Here is a 10,829-nt window from a genome sequence, read left to right as displayed (position 1 = left end):
TATTTCACCTCTTTTCTATTTATTAACTGTGTTCCTCTCCGCAGATGCTGCCCGGCCTGCTGAGTTTATGCGGGTATTCTGATTTTGCTGCACGTGTTTTATGACCTCGGTGAGAGCAAATGCATTATGCCTGCAACAGTGGAGATGCAGGTAAGCTTTAACGATGCAAATTATCCTCACAATTTAATGAGTAAGTTTTAATAATGTTTCTGCCCGGTTTCGAACCGGGGACCTTTCGCGTGTGAGGCGAACGTGATAACCACTACACTACAGAAACTGCTGTGTTGCTACTGAGCCTGTCCGGAATGCTAAACTGCGCTGCAACGCTGCAGCAATCTGAGTCTCTGTTGCGGAGAAATGAAATACAGCTGCGATTCTCAGGAACGCTGCAGCGAGACTGATGTAACAATGTCATCATAAAATGGCCTAGCGCCATGTATTCATGCAAAGGCATAAGAGGCCCTTCCAACATCCGATCCGAGGCCCCTTTTTAAACGAGCACACTAATTAATCGCAATTTGCTTCTCTCTCTTAATGAACCAGTTTTTCCCTCCCTTTCATTAAATTGCTGAATTCCCTTTTGAAAAAGTCGTTTCTGCAGAATCCATGCCTGGTTTGCCTTAATTCACAAGGTTCACATGACGATTTGGACTTGGGTTCCTAATATACTTCGCCAGATGAACATGATGTAATTATACAATTGATCTCATCGAATTTGCGAAAGTGTTACTTTTTCAACCTTAGTATTTTTACAATCTTATTACTTTTGCTCCACAGCCCTTCAATCGAGGGTGCGATATTACAGAGGAAAATGTTTGATCCGGAGTTTAACAGGGCCCTGCCAAGATCACGTGCTTCAATTGTTCGTTTAATTCATTTGGTTTGAAATAATTTTGTTCCTGGACCGGAATCTTACAGAGGATAAATATTTGTGTCGCAAACAGGGCAGTGCTGAGCTGCCAGAATATTTGGAGGTTTCCAATGGTTGGACTGACCAGGGAAGCTGACAAGCAAGCCTTCAAAATCACTGATGATCATCTCTTTACCCGTTACTGCCCTTCAGTTCACTGACACTGCCGACAGGTTTCTCACACAAAATGGTTTGTTTAGTTAACGTTTGGTCACCGGCCATCGAGCCCAGGCCGTGATGGAGAAAGCATTGACTCCGAACCACCCGGGTCCACCATCACCAGCTCCGTGTTGCCCCGTCCATCATTCTTGTGTCAGTTAATCCATCCTGCCTCGCTCTCTATCACAGATCTTCCCTTTTGTTCTTTTTACAGAGTGATTCCTGCCTTTTCAATCAGGAAAAGCTGGAAATAGCAGGCAGGGAGAGAAACAGAGTTAATGGTTTTTTTCCTCATTCGTTCATGGGATGTGGGCATCACTGGCTAAGCCAGCATTTATTGCCCATCCTTAAATTGCCCATTTTTTCAGGGGGCAGTTAAGAGTCAGCCACATGTAGGCTAGTCCAGGTAAGGACAGCGGATTTCCTTCCCTAAAGGGCGTTAGTGAACCAGATGGGGTTTTGTAGACTTTTAATTCCAGATTTTTGTTGAATTAAAATTTCACCATCTGTTATGGTTGGACCACCAGAGCATTACCCTAGGTCTCTGGAATACCAGTCCAGTGAAAATACCACTATGCTACATCAAAACTGGTAAATGCTAGAGATGTAACAGGTTTGAAACAGATAGAGGAGAGGAGGAAAGAACAAAAGGGAAGGTATGTGATAGGTTGGGAGGGGCAGGGGAGATGGAGGGGGCAGCGGACTGGTATTGTCACTGGACTAGTACTCCAAAGGCCCAGGGTAGTGTTTGAATCCCACCATGGCAGGTGGTGAAATTTGAATTAAAAGTCTAAATGATGAAACCATCAATTGTCATTAAAAACCCATCGATTCGCAAATGTCCTTCAGGAAATCTGCTGTCCTTACCTGGTCTGGCCTGCATGTGAATCTAGATGCACAATAATGTGGTTGACTCTGAAATGGCTGAGCAAACCACTCGGTTCTCAAGAGCAATTAGGAATAGCCAATATAATGTTGGCCCAGCCAGTACTGCCTACATCCCATGAATGAATGAAAAAAGCACAAAAGGGATGATGATGCCATTTTGTATCAATCAGTTCTCTCTGCTCTCAGTTCTGTCCCACACTGAAAACTCTCAATCCTTCCCCTCCGTTACCCGGGACAAACATTTCATTGAACAAGCCACACAAGTAACACAGGAAAAGAAATCTTCACTGTGACTTGGATAATTTCAGGTGTAGTTCCTTAATTTCCCTCCTGTAATTTTATGAATTAGACCATTCTCAACTTGATCCCATCGGATGTGGACCCAATGCTATCAGCCCTCCAGGAAGTGACTATTCTAATTCTGTGGCTCTGAGCAGTTCTGTTGGTGCAGGGGCTTGAGTGGAACTTGCCACTTTTAAACTGTCATAAGAGCGTAAGAAATAGGAACAGGAGTAGACCATTCGGCCCCTCGAGCCTGCTCCGCCATTCAATAAGGTCATGGCTGATCTTGTGTTTCGATTTCCAAATTCCCATCTAACCACGATAGCATTTGATTCCCTTGCCTAACAAGAATCTATCCACCTCTGCCTTAAAAATATTCAATCATCATTCATTGCATATCAGACCCGTGCCTACAAACTGCTCTCCCACTCTTCCAGTGAAGAAAAGAGCAGTTTTCATTCCTAACTCAACAACTGTGATGTTAACAAAGCGGGATGGAGATAGACTCCGTTTAAATGCGGTGACACTACTGGAGGAATGGAGAGCTGGGGTTCACTCCAGAAAACAGCAGCAATGTTTAAAGTTAATAATCTGAATCTGTGCTTGGTGTATTAGGAGGTTTGACCCGTATTGGAGTATCTTGCATCCCAGGGATGGGCAGTAACCCGCTCATTGAAGTTGCTGTCACTGTTTTCTGTTTGCAGTAGATAATTGGAGAGGGTGGGGCAAAATCCTACTGCTTTTCCCTGTCTCACTCACTACGGAGCAGGGAAGACAGAATCGTTGATGGGTTTGTTGCCCTGTCTGAAATGTAGCTTTGACCGACTGTTCATGATGGAGATCATGCTGCAGGAGCCTTTAATAATCTTACACAAGTCAGCTGGCAAGTGCAGGTTTGAGGGAAGCTTTCTGAACCATCAGGACTGGAAATGGGAACAAGTGGAAGATTCTGTCTAGTTTCAGTGTGTACAGACTGTAGAGGGGAAGAGCTAATGTCTCATGGCTGTAAGGTATTACATACAGTTAATATTTAACAATAAAGATGAATTATTGCTCACACTTAAAATATGTTTTGATAATGCTTCTGCCTGGTTTCAAACAGGGGACCCAGGAACTCTAGTTCCTATTTCTTATGATTGATAATCAACGTATATCGATAAACCTGTAGCAGACCTATATACTCTGCATTTTAATTGGATTTATCAGATGTGTGCACCACTATGAGCTGGGTTGTGGACTGTAATGCCTTCACTCTTCTCTGGTGATCTTCTCCAGAAAGGCTGGTGTAGATAGAATCACTTGGTCTGCAATATACAGTCACTGTGAGAATGATAATGGAACAATTTTCTGTCAAATGTTCAGTGACACCCGATCACTTACCGAGTGATTATGTAAAAATCTAATTCAAATAATCACAGCCACTGCCGATGAGGGAGGGAAGGAAGCAGCAGAGGCAGCTGATCAGATTGTCTCAATCTTAGTGACAAAGAAGCTCCATGTGCTCCTCACACTTGTTGTTGGAGGTGAGGATGGAGGGGACAGGGGTGAGAGAGTGCACTTCAGAAGGAACTAACTTGGGTTAGAAATATTGAAAAGACTCAAGACACTATGTGTTTAACACAAAGCTAATCTAATTGACCTTTATCTACAATATCAGCCTGAATAACTGGGCTGAAGTTTATTAATATCATCAGAAACAGACCCCAATACACATAATTCAGTCCTGAATGTGATTAACAGCAAAATCCAACCATTGTCGTTACTTGTGAACTTGCTGGTGTCTCTGCAGTGTAGATAAATAAGCAAACCCCTTCCCACATTCAGAGCATGTAAATGGTCTCTCCCCAGTGTGAACTCGCTGGTGCGTCAGCAGGTTGGATGACTGGGTAAAACCCTCCCACATTCAAGGCAGATGAATGGTTGCCCCCCAGTGTGAACCCGGTGGTGTGTTAGCTGGGTAGATAACTGAGTGAATCCCTTCCCACACTCAGGGCAGGTGAACAGCCACTCCCCAATGTGAATTCGCTGGTGTACAATGAGTTGAGATGATCGCTTGAACCCAGTCCCGCAGTGAGAGCACCTGAAAGGCCTCTCCCCAGTGTGAACACTTTGATGAGACATCAGGTCCTGGGAGCTTTTAAAACACTTCCCACAGTCTGGGCATTTAAAAGGTCTCTCGTCTGCATGAACTCGCTGGTGTGTCAGCAGATGTGATTGCTGAGTGAATCCCTTCCCACACATGGAGCAGGTGAATGGCCTCTCATCACTGTGCCCATGCTGGTGTCTCAGCAGTTTGGATGACTGAGTGAATCCCTTCCCACACACAGAGCAGGTGAACGGCGTCTCCCCAGTGTGACTGTGCTTGTGCGCAGTGAGTTGAGACAACCACCTGAACCCAGTCCCGCAGTGAGAGCACCTGAATGGTCTCTCATCAGTGTGAACACGTTGATGGCGCATCAGTTCCATGGAACCTTTATAGCACTTCCCGCAGTCCGGACATTTAAAAGGTCTCTCCCCAGTGTGAACTCGCTGGTGTATCAGCAGATAGGACGAACGAGTGAATCCCTTCCCACACTCGGAGCAGGTGAACGGTTTCTCCCCAGTGTGAGTGCGCCAATGACTTTCCAGGTCAGACGGGGATTTGAATCCCTTCCCACATTCCCCACATTTGCATGGTTTCATCCCGTTGTGACGGCAATTATGTTCTGACAGGTCAGATGATTGGCTGAAGCCTCGTCCACACACAGAACACGTGTACGGTTTCTCCTCACTGTGAACAGTGCTTTTTCCTTCCATGTTCAAAATCCAATGATATTCAGGTTATGATAAATTGGGCGACTCTGTCAGATTCTGATGTGATATTTGGTTTGAGTTTCCCGACTGCAAATCCTCTCCTTCTAATACCCTGTGAAATTGATTTAAAACAGAAAAAGTGAGAGAGAGAGAACCCACAAAAACAGGTTGTGAAATTGAGCTGAATGAATCTGGTAATTTGTGGGGCCGCCACCAGGAAAAAGAGACCATGAAAACTGCTGGATTGTCCTAAAAACCCAACTGGTTCACTAATATCCTTCAGAAACATAGAAATTAGGAGCAGGAGTAGGCCATTCAGCCCTTTGAGCCTGCTCCACCATTCAATATGATCATGGCTGTTTCTCTATCTCAACGCCATATTCTTGCTTTCTCTCCAAACCCCCTGATGCCCCTAATATCCAAAAAATGATCAATTTCTTCCTTGGCTATACTCAGTGACCCGGCCTCCACAGGCTTCTGTGGTAGAGAATTCCACAGGTTGACCACCCTCCGAGTGAAGACATTTTTCCTCATCTCAGGGAAGGGAACCTGCTACGTGGTCTATGCCCACTCAAGACTCTGTCCACAAATTTCAAAATTGTGCCTGAACACTGAGGTCTGGGTTATTTATATGTATCAGGAACAGCACGGGTCCGAACACTGACTCCTGGGGAACTCCGTTCTTAAACTTCCTCCAGTCTGAAAAACATCCATTAACCATGACTCTCAGTTTCCTGTCACTCAGCCAATTTCGTATCCATGTTGCTGCTGTCCCTTTTATCCCATGAGCTATAATCTTTGCTCACAAGTTTGTTGCATGGTACTTTATCTAATGCCATTTGGAAGTCCATGTAACACAACATTAACAGCATTACCCTGAACAACACTTTCTGTTACCTCATCAAAAACCTAAAGCAACTTAGTTAAACGTGATTTTCCCTTAACAAATCCATGCTGGCTTTCCTTAATTAACCCACATTTTCTCAAGTGACTATTAAATATATCCTGAATGACCATTTCTGGAAGGTTCCCCAACACCGAGATTAAACTGACTGCTCTGTAGTTGCTGGGCTTCTCTTTACACCTTTTTTGAACAAAGGTGTAACGTTTGCAATTCTCCAGTCCCTGTGTCAGCAACTCTGAATCTCAGGAAGACTGGAAAATTATGGCCAGCGCTTCCACAATTTCCACTCTCATTTCCCCTCAGTATCCTTGGATGCATCTCATCCAGTCCTGGGGTTTTGGCAACTTTGTCAGACAGACTATCCAATATCTCCTCCTTATCAATTTTAAACCCCACAAGGGTCTGAACTATCTCCTCTTTCACGATCACCTGTGCAGCAGGAAAAGGCAGATGCAAAATATTAATTTAATACTTCATCCATGCCCCCTGCCTCCATGCATAAATCACCTCTTTGGTTCCTAATTGCCTCCGCTCCTCCTTTTACCACCGTTTTACTATTTACATGCCCATGGAAGACTTCTTGATTGATTTCTATGTTTGCTTTCAGTCTCTTTTTATGCTCTCTTTGCTTTTCTTATTTGGTTTTCCAAATCCCTCTGAACCTTCTCTATTCATCCTGGTTCTTGGTTTTATTATCCAGCTGACATGTGTCATAAGCACACTTTTTCTCCTTTATCTCGATGCAAAGCATTTGGTGCTCATTTGAAATTGAACGCAGTTAGCTTTTAAACAAAATCCAAGAATTTTACTGGGAACAGGCTTGAGAATGATGCGTTAATTAGATCTGATCACTCTTTGTCTGTCTTTGTGAGCACACGTTACAATGAGACACCTTTGACATGGTGAGTAACTGTGTTAAGCTGCATCGAAAGATGTGCTGATTTTGCTGCAGATAAAAGCAAAAAAACTGCGGGTGCTGGAAAACTGAAACAAAAATAAAAATACCTGGAAAAACTCAGCAGGTCTGGCAGCATCTGCGGAGAGGAACACAATTAACGTTTCGAGTCCGTATGACTCCTCAGCAGAACTAAGCAAAAATAGTAAAGAGGTGAAATATAAAGTCTTATCTATCACCTCTTTTCTATTTATTAACTGTGTTGCTCTCCGCAGATGCTGCCAGACCTGCTGAGTTTTTGCGGGTATTCTGATTTTGCTGCACGTGTATTATGACCTCGGTGACAGAAAATGCATTATGCCTACAATATTGGAGATTCAGGTAAGCTTCAACGATGCAAATTATCCTCACAATTTAATGAGTAAGTTTTCATAATGCTTCTGCCCGGTTTCCGAACCGGGGACTTTTCGCGTGTTAGGCGAACGTGATAACCACTACACTACAGAAACTGCTGTGATTTTACCGAGCCTGTCCGGAATGCTAAACTGCGTTGTAACGCAGCAGCAATCTGGATCTCGAGACTGATGTAGCAATGTAATCATAAAACAGCACCATGTATCTATTTGGCTCGACCATTTTGTGATTACATTGTTACATCAGCTTGCTGCAGCGTTCCTGAGAATTGCAGCTGTATTTCATTTCTCCGCAACAAAGACCCAGATTGCTGCAGCCTAACACGCGAAAGGTCACCGGTTCGAAACCGGGCAGAAACGTTATGAAAACTTACTCATTAAATAGTGAGGATAATTTGCATCGTTGAAGCTGACCTGAATCTGCAGGCATATTGCATTTGCTCTCACCGAAGTCACAAAATTAATGCAGCAAAATCAGCACTTGCTGAGATTCCATGACACACCTGAGTGGATAGTTGTTCGTATTTCATACTCACATACTCGCAGTTCGTTTCGTCAACAAGAGGAATCAATGGGTCTTTCGATGCAGCTTAAGAAAGTTACTCACCATGTCAAAAGTGTCTCAGTGTAATGTGTGCTCATAAAGACAGACAAAGAGGGATCAGATCTAATTAACGCATCATTCTCAAGCCTGTTCCCTGTAAAATTCTTTGATTTTGTTGAAATGCTAACTGTTATGCTACATCTCAAATCAGACCCATATCAAATGCATTACCTGGTGACTTACATTCTTTTGTTTGCCAGTCAAGTTTGCAATTCGATGTTGTCTATTTCAGAGAGCCTCAAGTCAACCAAGGGCATCAATATCAAGTACAGTAATAGTGAATGTTAAATAAGGTAAAAAAAATTGCTGAGAAAAGTTTATTTAATTTCTTCTGCTGTGGAGAAATGTGTTCATAATGATTGAGCAGAAAGCATTGCTGCCTAAGACATATGCTGAATCGAGTCTTCTGCATTTTGAAATTCAAACAAACTGAGGCACCAGGTGGTAACAAGTAACAAGTGACATGACCTCTCAGTCTAACCATTGGAATCCTCCAAACATTCTGGTAGATCAACACTTTTTCCTAAACAAATATGTATTCTGTAAGATTACCTTCCCAGAACAAATGCATTTTAAACCAAATGAATGAAACAAACTATGCCAGCCTTTGATCTTGGCAGGGTTCTGTTGAACTGTAACAATGATTTCCCACTGTGATATAACACCCTTGATTAGCGGTTTGTGTAGCAAATGTAATTAGATTGTGTAAATCAACTCAGAAATAATGAGATGTTTGATCAGAAAAATAAGCACTTTTGTCAATTCGATATGAAATCAATAGAAAAAGTAAATAATATTCATATGTATAGCTATGTAAGAAGCACTAGTCTTGAAGATTTAGATCTTCATGGCATTGGGTGAGGGAAATAGTGTTAATTAAGGTAAACTAGGCATGGAATCTGCAGAATCTCCTTTTTCAAAAGGGAATTGTGCAATTAATTGATATTCAGAATAATAACAGGTTTACTAAAAGAGGGAAGGAAATGAGATTAATTCGTTTGCTCTTAAAAAAGCTGATCGAGACAGAATTATGGAAGGGCCCCTTATGCCACAGAATGGATACATGGTAATTTGCCGTTTTATGATTACATTGTTATAAGAGTCTGTCTGCAGCATCCCTGATAATACCAGCTGAATTCAATTTCACCGAAACAGAGACCCAGAGTGCTGCTGCATGACAGCATGGCTTAACATTCCGGATAAGCCCTGATCAGTCGGACAGCTCACCCTTCATTCTCCCCTGATTCCACTTCCTAAAGAGTTTGTAAATATTCACAGAACTGGAGACTGGGTTTCCTGTTTTGGTTCCTCCTCTATTTTTCCGCCTGCCAACGAACAACATTTTCCAAAATTTCGTCACAATGTTCCGCCTTGTACCATGTTCAGGGGTGAACACATTCAGTTTTGTGTAGAGAATATAAAGGCCGGGATCGTTTTCTTTAGAGCAAAGCAGGTTAAACTGCGTTTTCATGGTGTTGTTTAAAATTATTGGGCTGAGGAAGGGATCGGCGGCGGGCGGTTTGATAGAGCAGTTAGCGAGAAGCTGTTTCCACTCTCGAGGGTCAGTCACCAGAGGACTGGGGTTTATGATAATTAAATAAAGACAGGCTTGCATTTATATAGCACCTTTCCCGACCAGCGGACGTCTCAAATCGCTTTCCAGTCAATGAAGGACATTGTGAAGTGTCGGCATTGTGATGTAGGAAACACGGTAGCCAATCACCGCTCAGCAAACTCCCACAAACAGCAGCGTCCTAATGAGCGGATAATGTGTATATGTGACGTTGATTGAGGGATAAATTTGACCAGGAAGCGGGGAGAACTCCCCTGCTCTTCTTTCAAATAGGCTCATGGCAGCTTTTATATTCTGGCGCCTAAATCCCGTTCGTGTCTCTTCTTTCCAGGCTGAATAAGAAAGGAGGGATTTCACCATGCCTGCACTGAGCCTCGGTTTCCTCGGACCTTTTATCGCACCCTGGCAGTTTTTCCTCTTCCTCTGCTGAAGACCGATACAAAGTGATGATGTAGCGTGTCTGCTATTTCCTCTGTTTCAATTACAGTATCGCTTTCGTCTGTCTTTCGGAGCACACATTATTACTGTTATTCATCTTTGAGACGACGAGTAAGTATGTTAACCTACAGCAATAAACAGATTCATTTATTTTGCTAACTGAATGAACTGTTAATATGTCTGTCGAGTGACAGTGGAAAGTGTTTTACAACCTTTACTGCATCGGGTGCGATAAAATGTCACTTCTGTTTTATTTGTGGGATGTTCTTTAGTATTTCGAGAAGACCAATTGTCACGTGACTGTAATACGCAAGTGCACTTAAACGAGCCGGGAGACTATTTGCGTGTTAGGGCCACGACGCTAGAGAAACCCTGCACTGCCGAATCCTCAATGGACTTGGCTGAAACGGTAACCTGTGCGGCCATGCAGCAGCACTTTGGATTTTTGTGTTGAAGAAATGGAATTCAGCTGCTATCATTAGGAATGCTGGAGACAAGACTGATTTAACAATGTCGCCATAAAATGGTACAGCACACGAGGAGACAATTCGGCCCATCGTGTCTATGGCAGCTTTTTGCAAAGAGCATTCCAATCAGTCCCAATGGCTCTTCTTCATACGGACTCGAAACGTTAACTCTGTTTCTTTCTCCACAGCTGCTGACAGATCGGCTGAGTTTTTCCAGCATTTTCTGTTTTTGTTTCAGATTTGCAACATCCGCAGTATTTTGATTTATTTTGATCCTGGAGTCTCTTCACTCCGGGATGTACAAAACCCGTCACTTCTCTTCTTTCATTCTCACGCTTCCATTTCCAGTTTGAGTTGGTTCCTCTTTCGGGCTCTTCAACAAATCCATTTGGACGGACAAGTGGCAGCTGAAATTTAATGTAAGGAAGTGTGAAGTGATTCATTTTGGTCGGAGAGGAGAGGCAACAGGAAATAAAGCGTACAAATTTATGTTGCACAGCGAG

General features: G+C 43.1%; 2 non-coding genes and 1 pseudogene across 2 annotated transcripts; all 3 read right to left on the bottom strand.

The window, feature by feature from the left end:
• Positions 1–204: 204 nt before the first annotated feature.
• Positions 205–277, bottom strand: trnav-cac (transfer RNA valine (anticodon CAC)). The gene has a single exon. It is a non-coding gene; the product is annotated as a tRNA-Val (tRNA).
• Positions 278–3,870: 3,593 nt separating this feature from the next.
• On the bottom strand, positions 3,871–5,035 carry LOC144674315 (uncharacterized; annotated as a pseudogene).
• Positions 5,036–7,266: 2,231 nt separating this feature from the next.
• Positions 7,267–7,340, bottom strand: trnav-aac (transfer RNA valine (anticodon AAC)). The gene has a single exon. It is a non-coding gene; the product is annotated as a tRNA-Val (tRNA).
• Positions 7,341–10,829: the final 3,489 nt, after the last annotated feature.

Source organism: Cetorhinus maximus, unplaced genomic scaffold, assembly GCF_964194155.1.
Source record: "Cetorhinus maximus unplaced genomic scaffold, sCetMax3.hap1.1 HAP1_SCAFFOLD_625, whole genome shotgun sequence".
NCBI classification, from domain to species: domain Eukaryota; kingdom Metazoa; phylum Chordata; class Chondrichthyes; order Lamniformes; family Cetorhinidae; genus Cetorhinus; species Cetorhinus maximus.
This window is presented reverse-complemented; position numbering and strand designations above follow the sequence as displayed.